At 45.1% G+C, this 17,557-nt stretch overlaps 1 protein-coding gene across 3 annotated transcripts in view; it reads right to left on the bottom strand.

Annotated features, from left to right (window-relative positions):
• Positions 1-17,557, bottom strand: part of SPART (spartin) — a 55,861-nt gene that overhangs the window by 37,811 nt on the left and 493 nt on the right. The window contains exon 1 of one of the 3 annotated variants that reach the window (XM_077298207.1): positions 17,298-17,407. The exons of 1 other annotated variant lie outside the window; for it this stretch is intronic. The gene's annotated coding sequence lies outside the window, so the exon portion shown is untranslated. Of the gene's footprint in view, positions 1-17,297; positions 17,408-17,557 lie in introns of those variants that run through there. One more of the 3 variants, XM_077298208.1, reaches the window with a different exon arrangement.

Below are 17,557 nucleotides of genomic sequence, written 5' to 3'. Positions count from 1 at the left end.
CTGGTCAGGAATAGTTTACCTAAGGCCGGTTTCACACGTCAGTGGCTCCGGTACGTGAGGTGACAGTTTCCTCACGTACCGGAGACACTGACACACGTAGACCCATAAAAATCAATGCATCTGTTCAGATGTCATTGATTTTTTGCGGACCGTGTCTCCGTGTGCCAAACACGGAGACATGTCAGTGTTCGTGGGAGCGCACGGATTACACGGACCCAATAGAGTCAATGGGTCCGTGTAAAACACGGACCTCACATGGACATTCTCCGTCTGGGGTCCGTGTGCGTGCAGGAGACAGCGCTACAGTAAGCGCTGTCCCCCCCACATGGTGCTGAAGCCGCGATTCATATGTTCCCTGCAGCAGCGTTTGCTGCAGAGAAAATATGAATAATAGTGTTTAAAATAAAGATCTATGTGTCCGCCGCCCCCCCACCCCCTGTGCGCCCCCCCGCTGTTCAGAAAATACTCACCCGCTCCCTCGTTGACTGTCACGCCTTCCTCTCTGCCCCACGCCTTCTACTGTATGCGGTCACGTGGGGCTGATCATTTACAATCATGAATAGTCGGCTCCGCCCCTATGGGAGGTGGAGCCACATATTCATGACTGTAAATGATCGGCCCCACGTGACCGCCTACACTAGAAGCCGCGGCCAGACCAGGAAGGAGCGACAGCCAACGAGGGAGAGGGTGAGTATTTTCTGAACAGCGGGGGGGCGCACAGGGGGTGGGAGGGCCGCGGACACATAGATCTTTATTTTAAACACTATTATTCATATTTTCTCTGCAGCAAACGCTGCTGCAGGGAACATATGAATCGCGGCTTCAGCACGATGCAGGGTACCACACGCGTGGGTACCACACGCTCCGTGTGGTACCCACTCGCCATACGGGCGGCACACGCGTGCCGCACGTATGGCCTACGTGAGTTCCCAGGCACACGGACACGGATAACTCCGGTACTGATTTATTCCGGTACCGGAATTATCTGGACGTGTGGGACAGCCCTAAGACATGAACAGAGAATTGACTTTGTAGGACATTGTTTACTTTCACACTTTGTCAGACACAGGTATTGTTCAATTTCACACCTTGGTCAGCCAATGTTTACAGTTTACACATCACTAATTTAATTAAACTGTACTAATCCCAATATATATCTCCTTTACTTAAGGTACCTTCACACGAAGCGACGCTGCAGCGATAGCGACAACGATGTCGATCGCTGCAGCGTCGCTGTTTGGTCGCTGGAGAGCTGTCACACAGACCGCTCTCCAGCGATCAACTATGCCGAGGTCCCCTGGTAACCAGGGTAAACATCGGGTAACTAAGCGCAGGGCCGCGCTTAGTAACCCGATGTTTACCCTGGTTACCAGCGTAAAATGTAAAAAAAACAAACAGCACATACTTACATTCACGTCCCCCTGCGTCCACTTCCTGACTGACTGAGCGCCGTACAGTGAGAGCAGAGCGGTGACGTCACCGCTGTGCTGCTTTCACTTTCACTTTGCGGCGCTGAGTCAGAGGAGGAAGCAGACTGCAGGGGACGCAATGTGAGTATGTGCTGTTTGTTTTTTTTACATTTTACGCTAGTAACCAGGGTAAACATCGGGTAACTAAGCGCGGCCCTGCGCTTAGTAACCCGATGTTTACCCTGGTTACCAGTGTAAAATATCGCTGGTATCGTTGCTTTTGCTTTCAAACACAACGATACACAGCGATCGGACGACCAAATAAAGTTCTGGACTTTATTCAGCGACCAGCGACATCACAGCAGGATCCTGATCGCTGCTGCGTGTCAAACGAAACGATATCGCTAGCGAGGACGCTGCAACGTCACGGATTGCTAGCGATATCGTTATAATGTCGTTTCGTGTGAAGGTACCTTAAGTCCTATAAATTTAGTAGCATTCTAGGGGGGCACTAGTGCGGGTCAGGCATGGTCTCCTGGCAGCAAAGTATCACGGCTGCTAAGTGTCGTGAAGTGCAGTTCAACGGCAGGAGCCAAGCCCCACTCTATGCATTTATCTCTTTTGGGTATGTCTGCTGAATAAGCACTTCTTACTTGGATCTAGCTTATGCATTAACCTATCGTAAGATTACCTGTGTGGGTGGCTGCGGAGGACCACTAAGTAAGGCCAAAAGATGAAGTAAGGGACAGAAGTTTGGTTTCTCTGCTTCTCCTTACTGCTGGAGACATATCTCCCAACCCTGGACCCCCACAGCTCATACCTCCCATTTCTACCCCTCCTACCGCTCCCAATCTAATATGAACTACCGCAATCTTTCCAACATAAAACCCGTGCCCCTGATGCCCACTTCCCTGCTACCTCTCTCTGGAATGCCCGCTCAATCTGCAAAAAGCTTCATGTGATTCATGACCTTTTTCTCTCTCGCAATCTTGCCTTCCTCGGCCTCACAGAAACATGGCTAACACCCTTTGACACTGCCTCCCCTGCTGCGCTGTGTTATGGTGGCCTCCACTTCACCCACACCCCTCGCCCAGGCAACAAACATGGTGGAGGAGTGGGTCTTTAACCCAATCCCACCTCTACCCTCCCTTATCCTCCCCTCTTTTGAAGTCCAATCTGTCCGCATCTACTCTCCCTCCAACCTCCAAGTGGCCGTCATATACCAACCTCCGGGCCTGGCCACTGCCTTTATTGACCAATTCTCCACCTGGCTTCTTCACTTTCTCTCTGCTGACATTCCCACATCATCATGGGTGACTTCAACATCCCCATTGATACTCTTCAGTCAACAGCCTCCAAACTTCTGTCCCTTACTTCATCTTTTGGCCTTACTTAGTGGTCCTCCGCAGCCACCCACACAGACAGACATACACTAGACCTGGTCTTCACCTGTCTCTGCTCTCTATCTATCTTCACCACCTCCCCTCTCCCTCTATCCGACCACCATCTGCTCACTTTCTCATCTCTGTCCTCCTCAACGGTCACCCATGTCCAGCAACATGCGCACCCCCCGCAGAAACCTTGCACACCTAGACACCCACACGCTCTCTGACTATCCTACCACTGGCATCCATATCCTCACTCCACGACACAGACAGTGCCACTGCTTTCTACAATGCCATTCTCGCATCAGCTATTAACATGGTTGCCCCTCGTTCATGGCAGAGTGCGACGAATCAATAGACAACCCTGGCACAATAACACCATTAAAAAGCTCAGGCAGAGTGGCGTTGGAAGAAAACACATTCACAAGACGACTTCACTGCATTCAAACAAGCAACACTCGCTTTTAAATCTGCTCTCACCTCTGCTAAACAGGCCTACTTCACAACCCTCGTATCCTCCCTATCCTACAACCCCAAACAGTTATTCAAAACCTTTAACTCCCTCCTCCGCCCCCCACTGCCCCCTCATCTCTGCTGAGCACTATGCCACACACTTTAAAAATAAGATCGACCAAACAAGGCAAGCCTTCATTGTTCAACCACCACAACCCCTTTGTATACCAAACCAATGCCCAAACCCCATAACCTCCCTATCCAGCATCACTGAAGGGGGGCTTAATTGTCTCCTCTCCAAATCGCACCTCACCACCTGCACGCTCGACCCCATCCCATCTCCTCCCCAACCTCACCACCACTCTTATCCCATCCCTAACACACCTCTTCAACCTATCACTAACTTCTGGCACCTTTCCTTCTGCTTTCACACATGCCACAATCATGCCTATCCTTAAAAAAACCAACCCTTGATCCAACTGCTATGTCCAGCTATCGCCCAATATGGCTGCTCCCATTCGCTTCCAAACTCCTGGAGCAGCATGTCCACTCTGAACTTTCCTCCCACCTCTCATCTAACTTGCTCTTTGACAATCTACAATCTGGTTTCCGCCCCATCACTCAACTGAGACATCCGTGACCAAAATTACTAATGACCTACTTATAGCCAAAGCTAACGGACAATACTCTGTACTCCTCCTTCTAGACCTGTCCTCTGCTTTCGACACAGTTGACCACTGCCTCCTACTACAGATCCTCTCCTCCTTTGGTATCAAAGACCTCGCCCTATCCTGGATCCCCTAATACCTTTCCAACTGCACATTCAGCATCTCACACTCCCACACTACCTCCTTATCCCACCCTCTCTGTTGAAGTCCCCCAAGGCTCTGTTCTAGGACCCCTTCTCTTCTCAATCTATACACTTGCCTGGGACAACTCAAAGTCCCATGGATTCCAGTACCAACTTTATGCTGATGACACTCAGATCTACCTCTCTGGCCCAGACGTCACCTCTCTGCTGTCCAGAATCCCGGAGTGTCTATCAGCCATATCCTCATCCTCTCGCTTCCTCAAGCTCAATGTGGACAAATCTGAACTCCTAACCTTTCCTCCATCTCCTAGATCTTCGTTACCTGACATCACGCTTTCCCCCGTATCGGAAATCCGCTGCCTCAGAGTAACCCTTGACTCTGCCCTCTCCTTCAAACCGCACATCCAAGCTCTTTTCACCTCCTGTCGCTTCCAACTCAAAAATATCTCCAGAATCCATCCTTTCCTCAACTGAATCTACTAAAATTCTTGTGCATGCCCTCCATCTCCCGCGTTGACTACTGCAACATCCTTTTCTGTGGCCTCCCTGCTAACACCCTTGCACCTCTCCAGTACATCCTTAACTCTGCTGCCCGACTAATTTAACTCCTCGCTACTCCTCCACTTCCCCCCTCTGCAAATCTCTTCACTGGCTCCCATTCCCTCAGCGTATCCAGTTCAAACTACTAATACTGACCTACAAAGCCATCCATAACCTGTCTTCTCCATATATCTGTGAACTAATCTCCCAATATCTTCCCTCACGTAATCTCCGGTCCTCCCAAGACCTCCTTCTCTCCTCCACACTTATTCGCTCCTCATCCAATCGCCTTCAAGACTTCTCCAGAATATCCCCCATCTTCTGGAATTCTTTGCCCCAACACATCCGACGATCAAGCACATTCGGATCCTTCAGATGGAACCTGAAAACCCATCTCTTCAGGAAAGCCTACAGCCTGCACTGACACCGCTGCCTTCTCACCACTACCGAAGCTACCGCCTCACCAATACCGGAGCTCCTGCAACCCTCAACCTACTGTCTCCTTCCCCACCATCCTGTAGAATGTAAGCCCGCAAGGGCAGGGTCCTCGCCCCTCTGTATCAGTCTGTAATTGTTAGTTTGATTACTGTAAGTGATATCTGTAATTTTTATGTAACCCCTTCTCATGTACAGCACCATGGAATCAATGGTACTATATAAATATACCGTATATAATATTTTTTCCCACAAAAATAAATGGGTTTCACATACTGCTGTACCTGCTCTCCCCCCCCCCCCCACACTAAAAACGCAGCAAGGCCTGATATCAGCATTTTTTGCTGCGTTTTTGCACTTACTCATTGCTTTCTATTGGTGAAAAAACGCAGAGAGAAGAGACATGCTGCAGTTTTCAATAACGTAGCAGTTTTCAAATTCAGTCAGGAAAAAAAAAAAAATATGTGCATGAAATTTCTGAAATCTCATAGCTTTTGCTGGCAAAGTATAACGCAGCTTTTAATTTGCACAAAAAACTGCAGTAAAAACGCAACGTGTGAACATAGCCCGAGTGGCATGCAAGTTTATAGGGTTTTTTCTACCAGGTTGAAGCCTCTTGTTACAACTCCAAGAAGAGTCATCATCGCCTGATGGAAAGAGACTAGTACAGTATGCAAACTTTACCAATATTTCTACGTTAAACCTGTAACATTATGGTATAAATTATCTGAGAATTGATTTGCTTAAGCTGACTTCTCTTATTTCTTCATTTTCCTTCCAGAATTAAAATAGTAGAACCTTCCCTTTCCCCCTCCATGTCTCTTTCCTAATACCTTTATTTCATATACGGTATGTAATATTAATATAAAAGACAAAAAAAATGTGATAAAAAAAATGATGGGTGCCAGTCCTAATGATTTGGGGGATGCAGGCCTCGAATCATCAGAGCCTTCGTGCCAGTTTTTTTTCACCAATTTTATGTACCCAGTTATCCCATTTGTGCCTTTTTTAAGTCCATTCTAGATGTTTAATAGTCTTTTTTTCATGTATTCCACTTTGTAGGTGTAGTATAGCAATTACAGATGTTTTAGCTCAATATATGAAAAGTCGCAAAGTTTGGTGCATCAAAACTCCAGACTTCCCCAGTGTATTTTTGAGTGTGCAATTTTGCGACTTGGCACCAAAAGTCACAAAAATGTTTCAAGACCGGAGAAAAACCCCCCTACAAATGATGAATCGGGGCCATAGTCTTTTAAAAGGAGCACTACGGAGAAGTAAAACAACAAGTGTTTTTTTATGGTAGGTCCACATGGTACAGAAATGCAGTGGATTGCAGGACCAACTGTGGATGAAGAATTATTTTCCCTCCGGTTCAGATTTTAACCCCTTCACGACACGCGTCGTACTATTACTGGGCATGTCGTGTCTCCCCCTTTGATGTGGGCTCCGGCGGTGAGCCCACATCAAAGTCGCGACATGTCAGCTGTTTTGTACAGCTGATATGTGCGCGCAATAGCGGCGGGTGAAATCGCGATTCACCCGCCGTTATTAACCTGTTAAATGCCGCTGTCAAACGCTGACAGCGGCATTTTACTACCGCTTCTGGCCGTGCGGCCGGAAATGAGCGCATCGCCGACCCCGGTCACATGATCGGAGGTCGGCGATGTGTCAGGACAGTAACCATAGAGGTCCTTGAGACCTCTATGGTTACTGAGGCCGGCCTGCTGTGAGCGCCCCCCTGTGGTCGCCGCTCATAGTAAGCCTGCATTTCAGCTACATAGCAGCGAACTGATGATCGCTGCTATGTAGCTGAGCCGATCGAGTGGTGCCAGCTTCTAGCCTCCCATGGAGGCTATAGAAGCATGGCACAAGTAAAAAAAAAATGTTTTTAAAAATATGAAAAAAAAATATAAAAGTTTAAAACACCCCCTTTCGCCCCATCCTAAAATAAAAAAAATAAATAAATAAAAAATCAAACCTACACGTATTTGGTATCACCGCGTTCAGAATCACCAGATCAATTAAAAAAAAAAGCATTAACCTGATCGCCAAACAGCGTAGCGAGAAAAAAAATTTGAAACGCCAGAATTACTTTTTTGGTCGCCACGACATTGCATTGAAGTGCAATAACGGGCGATCAAAAGACCCTATCTGCACAAAAGTGGTATCATTAAAAACGTCAGCTTGGCACGCAAAAAATAAGCCCTCACATGACCATATTGACGGAAAAATAAAAAAAGTTATGGCTCTGGGAAGGAGGGAAGTGAAAAACGAAAATGCAAAAACTAAAAAGGGCCGCATCTTGAAGGGGTTAAAGTCCACAGGGCAGCAATTTTTTATTTGGGACCCTCATTGTGTATTTCACTATTTGAACAATAAATGGGTGGAAACCGCTATAAATTGGAGGCAGATTTTTCCATCCTGTGCAGGCATAACCTTATCTGCAGCCATGGACGGCCTGGAACAGTCACCGCGCAAATTAACGAGTTCTTAGACAAGTTCTCTTAAAGTTGTGAAAAAGCAACGCTGGTGAACAAACGGCATTGTGACTGGAAATGTTTTGCAGCCAAGAATATCTTCGTACATTCCAGCATTGTCTGACTTCTGGATGAATGTCGTTTTCCTCAGTCTTGGGAACAAAGTCCTACTGAGAAACCCTACTCTCCACAAACAAACAAGGAGAGCAGATGCTCAAAAACAAGGTACCAGCTGGAACGGGCAATTGCACAAACTCATAATCCATTATCAGCTATTAAACCCTGTTAATGATTGAAAAATCTCATAAAAAGAAAAAAAAAAAAAAAAAAAGGTTGTCAACATATCAAATCTATTGATATAGTCTGAACATCTGACACTCAGGCCCCAATTTATCAAAATAATTTTGCCAAAAAAATGCTTTGAAAAAAAAATCACAACATTTTTGCCAAAGTTGCACAAAATTTTGGCAACTTTTGTCGTTTTCTTGTTAGTTTCTGCTAACATCACCAAGCTGGGGCACGGCGGTGGTGTTACACCGTTGTACAATTCATGACGAGCTGCGGCGTTCCCTACGGTGAGGCGTGCACTAATCAGATGCTCCCGATTCATTAAGAAGTGTGCTCCTCTTAACGAATCAGGAGTGTGACTCCAGAAAGCCCCCTCATCAAGACCGGTCTTGATGAATGAGGGCCTCAGTATTTTAGAATCTGAGTTTTTAACATTTTTGTCTCCCATTCAATTGTTCCCATTTTTTTTCCTTCAAGGAACCATAAACAAAAAATATTTGAAGGCCAAATGATTGTTTAACCGTTGGTTCGGCCGGCAGCCATCTCTCCCAACTTCTCCATACACTGGAGTGTTGGCTCTACCGAGCGCTCCCATGTTCTCTATAAGAGCTGCTGACGGACATCTGGGGGTGGTTTATCACATGAAGAACAAAAGGATCAGCAAAAATTAAGGTACCGTCACACTCAGCGACGCTGCAGCGATATAGACAACGAGCCGATCGCTGGAGCGTCGCTGTTTAGGTCGCTGTAGAGACGTCAAACACAGCAGCTCCACAACGATGCAGGAGCGTTCCTGTGACGTAACGGCGACTCACTTATCGTTCTCACAGGTCGTTAGCTCCATATAAAACATTGCTGACATCGTTGCTTTTGATGTCAAACATGACGATACACGCCGACCTGACGACCAAATAAAGTTCCAGACTTCTAGCTCCGACCAGCGATATCACAGCAGGATCCAGATCGCTGCTGCGTGTCAAACACAAAGAGATCACTATCCAGGACGCTGCAACGTCACGGATCGTTGTCGTTCTCGTTGCAAAGTTGCTGAGTGTGACGGTACCTTTAGACATACTGAATCCTTATCTCACCGGACATCATAGGTCAGGTGGCCTCCATACACATCAAACTGTAGGCCAATGCCATGGATATTGGCAGGTTCAACCAATGTGTATGGGAAGGGAGTCAAAGTTCCTGACACTAAAAATATCTGTAGGGTTACATGAGAATATATATGCAAATTGCCTCTTCTGAGAAAAAGAGGACCTAACTCTATAGCACCACCTGGTTACATGGGAGTAATTTCCCCTCAATCCATTTTGACAAATGTAGAGGATAATAATAATAATAATAATAATAATAATAATAATAATAATAATAATAATAATAATAATAATAATAATAATAATAATAATAATAATAATAATAATAATAATAATAATAATAATAATAATAATAATAATAATAATAATAATAATAATAATAATAATAATAATAATAATAATAATAATAATAATAATAATAATAATTATATATATATATATATATATATATATATATATATATACATATACATACAGTGGGGCAAAAAAGTATTTAGTCAGTCAGCAATAGTGCGAGTTCCACCACTTAAAAAGATGAGAGGCGTCTGTAATTTACATCATAGGTAGACCTCAACTATGGGAGACAAAGTGAGAAGAAAAAATCCAGAAAATCACAGTGTCTGTTTTTTTTATCATTTTATTTGCATATTATGGTGGAAAATAAGTATTTGGTCAGAAACAAAATTTCATCTCAATACTTTGTAATATATCCTTTGTTGGCAATGACAGAGGTCAAACGTTTTCTGTAAGTCTTCACAAGGTTGCCACACACTGTTGTTGGTATGTTGGCCCATTCCTCCATGCAGATCTCCTCTAGAGCAGTGATGTTTTTGGCTTTTCGCTTGGCAACACGGACTTTCAACTCCCTCCCAAGGTTTTCTATAGGGTTGAGATCTGGAGACTGGCTAGGCCACTCCAGGACCTTGAAATGCTTCTTACGAAGCCACTCCTTCGTTGCCCTGGCGGTGTGCTTTGGATCATTGTCATGTTGAAAGACCCAGCCACGTTTCATCTTCAATGCCCTTGCTGATGGAAGGAGGTTTGCACTCAAAATCTCACGATACATGGCCCCATTCATTCTTTCATGTACCCGGATCAGTCGTCCTGGCCCCTTTGCAGAGAAACAGCCCCAAAGCATGATGTTTCCACCACCATGCTTTACAGTAGGTATGGTGTTTGATGGATGCAACTCAGTATTCTTTTTCCTCCAAACACAAGTTGTGTTTCTACCAAACAGTTCCAGTTTGGTTTCATCAGACCATAGGACATTCTCCCAAAACTCCTCTGGATCATCCAAATGCTCTCTAGCACACTTCAGACGGGCCCGGACATGTACTGGCTTAAGCAGTGGGACACGTCTGGCACTGCAGGATCTGAGTCCATGGTGGCGTAGTGTGTTACTTATGGTAGGCCTTGTTACATTGGTCCCAGCTCTCTGCAGTTCATTCACTAGGTCCCCACGCGTGGTTCTGGGATTTTTGCTCACCGTTCTTGTGATCATTCTGACCCCACGGGGTGGGATTTTGCGTGGAGCCCCAGATCGAGGGAGATTATCAGTGGTCTTGAATGTCTTCCATTTTCTAATTATTGCTCCCACTGTTGATTTCTTCACTCCAAGCTGGTTGGATATTGCAGATTCAGTCTTCCCAGCCTGGTGCAGGGCTACAATTTTGTTTCTGGTGTCCTTTGACAGCTCTTTGGTCTTCACCATAGTGGAGTTTGGAGTCAGACTTTTTGAGGGTGTGCACAGGTGTCTTTTTATACTGATAACAAGTTTAAACAGGTGCCATTACTACAGGTAATGAGTGGAGGAAAGAGGAGACTCTTAAAGAAGAAGTTACAGGTCTGTGAGAACCAGAAATCTTGATTGTTTGTTTCTGACCAAATACTTATTTTCCACCATAATATGCAAATAAAATGTTAAAAATACAGACATTGTGATTTTCTGGATTTTTTTTTCTCAGTTTGTCTCCCATAGTTGAGGTCTACCTATGATGTAAATTACAGACGCCTCTCATCTTTTTAAGTGGTGGAACTTGCACTATTGCTGACTGACTAAATACTTTTTTGCGCGCGCGCGCGCGCGTGTGTGTGTGTGTGTGTGTGTGTGTGTGTGTGTGTGTGTGTGTGTGTGTGTGTGTGTGTGTGTGTGTGTATATATATATATATATATATATATATATATACACACACACACACACACACATGTATATTAGTCTATGCAATTCTGTGCAACTATCAAGTACGTAAAAAACAAACGAGGAGGAAAAAAAAAAAAAGGGTCAGTAGATAATGTGATGAAACAGCATCAACTCTTTTACTGAAGCAATTGGTGTGTAGTAATCATGCTACAAGATGAAAAGGATGTGCACATCCAACTAAAACAATGATCCAGATATGGCTTAAAAAAAAAAAAAAAAAGTATACTAAAACGGTGTAGGGAGGAAACTACTGGATGTATATTTATACGTATAGATGAGGCCAATGATGTGCTATGACGACATTAAGAGTATATGTAAATCTAATATGAAATACACCAACCAATAAAACACCAATATGTCCAAGAACACACAGATAGATGGCTGCGATTAATGCAGCTGCTATTGCAACATCATAGATACAAGTCGGTATAATTATATATTTACAGGCCAAATACATGGCAGCAGTATAGAGGAAGTCAGCAGGTTAAAGTATTGCAAAGTGCAGATGCCACGTGCTTCTCATTCAGCATCGAGTGCTTGTAGCACAGAATGGATTCACGTTATAATATATTTGGTTTAAAGAGGACCACTCACCAAATTTTGTTCATATTGAACCAGATAAAACAATGTAATTGTGGCTCCAGAGTGGAATTTTCTTCTTTTTTTTTTTCTCCTTTTCTTTAATTTTGCCTCTGATGCGGAGACATTAGCATTTGGCACCTAATATAATATTCTGTTCTGCAGCTCAACATGAAACATTCGGTGAAAGGTCCTCTATAAAAAGGACTGTATTCACCCATATAATAGCGGAAACCAATATATATATATATATATATATATATATATATATATATATATATATATATATATATATATATATATATATATATATATTTATTAGGTACACCATGCTAGTAACGGGTTGGACCCCTTTTGCCTTCAGAACTGCCTCAATTCTTCGTGGCATAGATTCAACAAGGTGCTGGAAGCATTCCTCAGAGATTTTGGTCCATATTGACATGATGGCATCACACAGTTGCCGCAGATTTGTCGGCTGCACATCCCAAAGATGCTCCATACAAGGCAGGATGGATCCATGCTTTCATGTTGTTTACGCCAAATTCTGACCCTACCATCCGAATGTCGCAGCAGAAATCGAGACTCATCAGACCAAGCAACGTTTTTCCAATCTTCTACTGTCCAATTTCGATGAGCTTGTACAAATTGTAGCCTCAGTTTCCTGTTCTTCGCTGAAAGGAGTGGTACCCGGTGTGGTCTTCTGCTGCTGTAGCCCATCTGCCTCAAAGTTCGACGCACTGTGCGTTCAGAGATGCTCTTAGGCCTACCTTGGTTGTAACGGGTGGCGATTTGAGTCACTGTTGCCTTTCTATCAGCTCGAACCAGTCTCCCCATTCTCCTCTGACCTCTGGCATCAACAAGGCATTTCCGCCCACAGAACTGCCGCTCACTGGATTTTTTTTCTTTTTCGGACCATTCTCTGTAAACCCTAGAGATGGTTGTGCGTGGAAATCCCAGCAGCAGTTTCTGAAATACTCAGACCAGCCCTTCTGGCACCAACAACCATGCCACGTTCAAAGGCACTCAAATCACCTTTCTTCCCCATACTGATGCTCGGTTTGAACTGCAGGAGATTGTCTTGACCATGTCTACATGCCTAAATGCACTGAGTTGCCGCCATGTGATTGGCTGATTAGAAATTAAGTGTTAACAAGAAGTTGGACAGGTGTACCTAATAAAGTGGCCAGTGAGTGTATATATATATATATATATATATATCTCTATATCTATATCTATATATATATCTATACCTATATCTATATATAATTGTCTAAGGGTTTTTCCGTCTGTCTGTCTGTCCTGGAAATCCCGCGTCTGATTGGTCAAGGCCGCCAGGCCTCGACCAATCAGCGACGGGCACAGCATGGCGACGATGATGTCATAAAGGTTGCCTCGACCAATCAGCGACGGGCACAGTCTGCCGCGAATTCGCCTCGACCAATCAGCGACGGGCACAGTATCGACGTAGATGTCATAATGGTTGCCATGGCGACGATGATGTCATAAAGGTTGCCTCGACCAATCAGAGACGGGCACAGTCTGCCGCGAATTTTGGAATCATCATTGTCCATATACTACGGGGACATGCATATTCTAGAATACCCGATGCGTTAGAATCTGGCCACAATCTAGTCTTCAAATAAATAAAACAACCCTGCAGATAGACTTGTTGACAGAAAGGTCTCTGATCAGATCCCAGCCTGCAGCTCCATTCAATATTTATTTGGCTTCTGGAAAATGCTGCGTGGAACCCTGCGCAGCCCCAGAGATGAATGGTGCTACGGTGGAGCAAGCATATTTGCCATTCCTGTACTTCCATATGGCACGTTTTTTGTTTTTTTATTTCAGCTTCCATCCACATTCATTGGCTGCTGTGCGAGTAGCACTTTCTCCCAATAGAAGCTTTACTTCTATGGTAGAATATCTGTGTACACATAGCACCTGACAAGCTTAGTACTAGGCAGCCATCCAGCCTGTGTGTGCTGCTGTATAGGCTCAAATCTCACTGACTTTTTTCTTTAATTTCCTTGACGAGGTTTCTGGGCTTGAGAGAAACTTCAGCAATTACTACTGTATATAACTGCAGAATCATGTCACGGTGCACACTGTCAGGATTCTGCTCCATTTCCAGCTAGAGTAGGTGGGCCTGTGACCACAGGTATGCAAATCATATACTTGTAGTCATGTGACCACCCACTCACGCTGAATCCTGATCACCTCCTTACTCACCAAAATCCCACGCTGTCTGTCTGCTATTTCAGCCTTCTTTTCTGCTCGCTTTCTACAACTGAACATGGACAAAACAGAATTCATCATCTTTCCCCCATCTCACTCTACCCCTCCACCAGACCTATCCATCAATGTCAATGACTGCTCACTTTCCCCAGTCCCACACGCCCGATGCTTCGGGGTGATCCTCGACTCTGCCCTCTCTTTCAAGCCACATATCCAAGCCCTAGCCTCCTCCTGCCGCCTCAAACTCAAACATTTCCCGGATCCGCGCATTCCTTGACTGCGACATCTCCCGCCTCGACTACTGCAACCTCCTACTCTCTGGACTCCCCTCTAGCACTCTGGCACCACTCCAATCCATCCTACACTCTGCTGCCTGACTAATCTACCTGTCTCCCCGCTATTCCCCAGCCTCTCCCCTATGCCAAGCCCTTCACTGGCTTCCTATCGCCCAGAGACTCCAGTTCAAAACCCTCACAATGACCTACAAAGTCATCCACAACCTGTGTCCTCCATACATCTGTGACATGATCTCCCGGTACCTACCAACATGCAACCTCCGATCCTCTCAAGACCTCCTTCTCTACTCCCCTCTCATCTCTTCTTCTCACAACTGCATCCAAGACTGCTCCCCCCATACTCTGGAACTCTCTACCCCAGCACATCAGACTCTCACCTACCATAGAAACCTTCAAAAAGAACCTGAAGACCCACCTCTTCCGACAAGCCTACAGCCTGCAGTGATCCTCAACCTACTGAACCGCCGCACAACCAGCTCTGCCCTCTCCTAGTGTATCATCACCCGTCCCCTGCAGACTGTGAGCCCTCGCGGGCAGGGTCCTCCCTCCTTATGTACCCGTATGCCTTGTTTTTTGCTCATGTTTAATGTATTTGTCTATATTTGCCCCGTATTTCACATGTAAAGCGCCGTGGAATAAATGGCGCTATAAAAATGTATAATAATAATAATAATCTGCACATTAACACCATTTGCCAAGCTCATGCTTTATGGGTAAGTTCACATGTAGCAGATTTGCTGCTGACTTTTCAAGGTAGCTGCAGAAAATCCATATAGATTTAACGGCAGTGGTAGTTTGTGTTGTGAATTTTCCAGAGATTTCCCCCAGTTCATTGTAAAGGGTGAAGTCTGATGAATTCTGCACCAAGAACAGATACACCACAGATTTTAAAATCTGCACTGGCTGTCACTTTCCACATTACACAAGCAACGTATGAACAGATCCACACACTGAGTTCGCAAACTGCAGATTTTGCCCAGTACAGCTAGAACTACCCCATTGGGCTGAATACAACTAATTTTTTACTACAAGGAACTTCTGCAACAAAATCTGCAGCGTGTGAATTTATCCTCAGGATTCAAAAGCTGCATCCGGTCTTCTGGAATTATTCTACTGTACAGGGGTCACTGTCCGGGGTCTGTGCCAACAGCTTTGCCATGTACAAGGACCCGTATGGGTGTTATCTACTGGCACCTCATGGCACAAGTTTATGGGAGAAGAAACAGGATCGTTATGGGAGTCACCTCTACCTACAACGTGAGCCACAAGGAGAGATGTGTGTCGTGCAGTTTATATAAAAACAGTGGGAGAGGAAGGACTGCAGATTCTTACATAAAGCCAACAATGCTGGATGCCCGTCATCCAGGGATCATACTCATCTGTCAGGAAAATGGACGAGTGCAACCCCATAAAAAAAAAAAAAAAGGGACTTAGGGTGCTGTTATAATTAATAACCAGCAAAGGCTAGGCAGACAGCTGCAGGTTGATATTACTAGCCTAGGAAGGGGCCATGGATATTGGCCCCCTCCCAGACTAAAAACCATCAGCTCTCAGCTGCCTCAGAAAAGGCGCATCCCTAAGAAGGCACTTAGCCTAGCTCTGCCCACCAGTTTTACTTAAAAAAAATAAATAGTAAACTACACATATATATTTCCTGTGTGTATGTAAAAGCTCGCGTTGAATTGCAATTGGATCGCATATAATCGAATGTTAGGTGTTAAAAGTCAGATTGTAATCGCATGGAAAACGCACTCGTCCGACTTCAGAAACAAAATCTGACTTTTTTTTTTTCTCATGGTGATGTGTATGAGCCTTCAGGAAATCTGCCTGAAAGTGTGCTACAAAAGGGGCCCATGAAATGAGAACAGTGCCCAGCAATGTAAAGCGACATTACCCTGCACGTGATCCGGCTTATGTCACGTCTAGTAACCAACCAGGGTTCATTAACACTAAATTAAGAGAAGGGACGCTCTCATTCATCGGGCGGCTTCTGACGGGAAGTCACCGGCTCCCCGCACTATAGAGAAAGACGTCAGCGCTGGAGCCACCACAAGAATGGCCGCAAAGTCTAAAACGGGTTCACCTGGGAAACGTCAACGACTCTATCTAAAACATGCCATGTGCACAAAGCCTTAATGCTACATTCCCATCAGGAGTTACTTGAGTTTTTGATGTTACAGATTTTCTGCAGCTATTAATTATCAGTTATTTGTGCTTTTTCAAAAATCTGTGGCTTAAAAAAAACCCCTCATTGTGGGAACATGGCCTAATGGGGCTTTCTGGTTTTGGAACATCTGTCAGCTGCAGGTTGTATAAAGTTGAAAACCCTCCCCAGGTCCCACACTAAATCTCCACCGCTGCAGCCGATCAGTGAACTTTGCTTGAGGCGACCCCACTGATTGGCTGCTGATAACAGATCCTGGCAGTAGCAGCGCCTCAGTGCTGGACCGGGGGAGGTGAAGAACAGCAGAGCTTTTGTTATTAACTGCAGCTGGATGACGGGGGATTTCCAAAACCAGAAAATCCCTTTAGTCATAAAAACAACCTGGACACGTCTCATTATTTATGGGTGCAGCATTTCGGATTCTAACCACCCTCATCCGCTGTGGAGCTGGATCACTATCTTGTCACTACCTGAAATGTTACCCACGAGAGCACTGAAGGCAAATTACCACAGCGGTGCGTCACTCAGAGCTGTGTGGCCCTCAGGTAGACCACGATCGGCCCTTATGTGACAAGGGGGAGGGGGCAATGTATGATACTAATTTCCCACAGTGATACTATGTGTTCACCCAGGAATAGCAGCGTCACACACAACCACACACAGATGTAGCAGAGCTCAGCTTTCTCTTTACAGCTGCATTACTTGTCACTAGTTATGGGGTAAGTTGTCCTGCAGTCCTATGTAAAAGCACATAATGCATTATTGTAATCTAACAATCTGCACAGAACTGGTCTAGCAGGAATAAGGCTGTAGCAATGGTCACATGACAGCAGTGTAGTAGAACCAGTAGTCCCAGCAGAGTTATGAGCTGCAGGTGCACTGGCCTGTGTGCCCTCCCCACCATCACCTGGTGCTACTTACAGCAGGCTGTACAGGTGCTCCTCCCTGGGTCACTGCTCTGTCAGTACTACACCTCTTGTTACACAGCTCTGCTACACCGCCCACTCTCCCAGCATGCACCAGAGACAAGCATTCCTTAAAGGGGCAGCAGCATATTTCTACTTAAAGTGGCAACGTACTGGAAAATGTATCAGATGCAAAATGGTCTGCCCTGGTTGTGTGATTAGCAGCAATACATTTCCTGCTCGTTCATGTAATAATCAGCCCAGAGGCCAAGCCAT

This window comes from Ranitomeya variabilis, chromosome 3 (assembly GCF_051348905.1).
Source record: "Ranitomeya variabilis isolate aRanVar5 chromosome 3, aRanVar5.hap1, whole genome shotgun sequence".
In the NCBI taxonomy this organism is placed as follows: Eukaryota; Metazoa; Chordata; class Amphibia; order Anura; family Dendrobatidae; genus Ranitomeya; species Ranitomeya variabilis.
The sequence above is the reverse complement of the archived record's forward strand: the minus strand, read 5'-3'. Positions and strand labels throughout refer to the sequence as shown.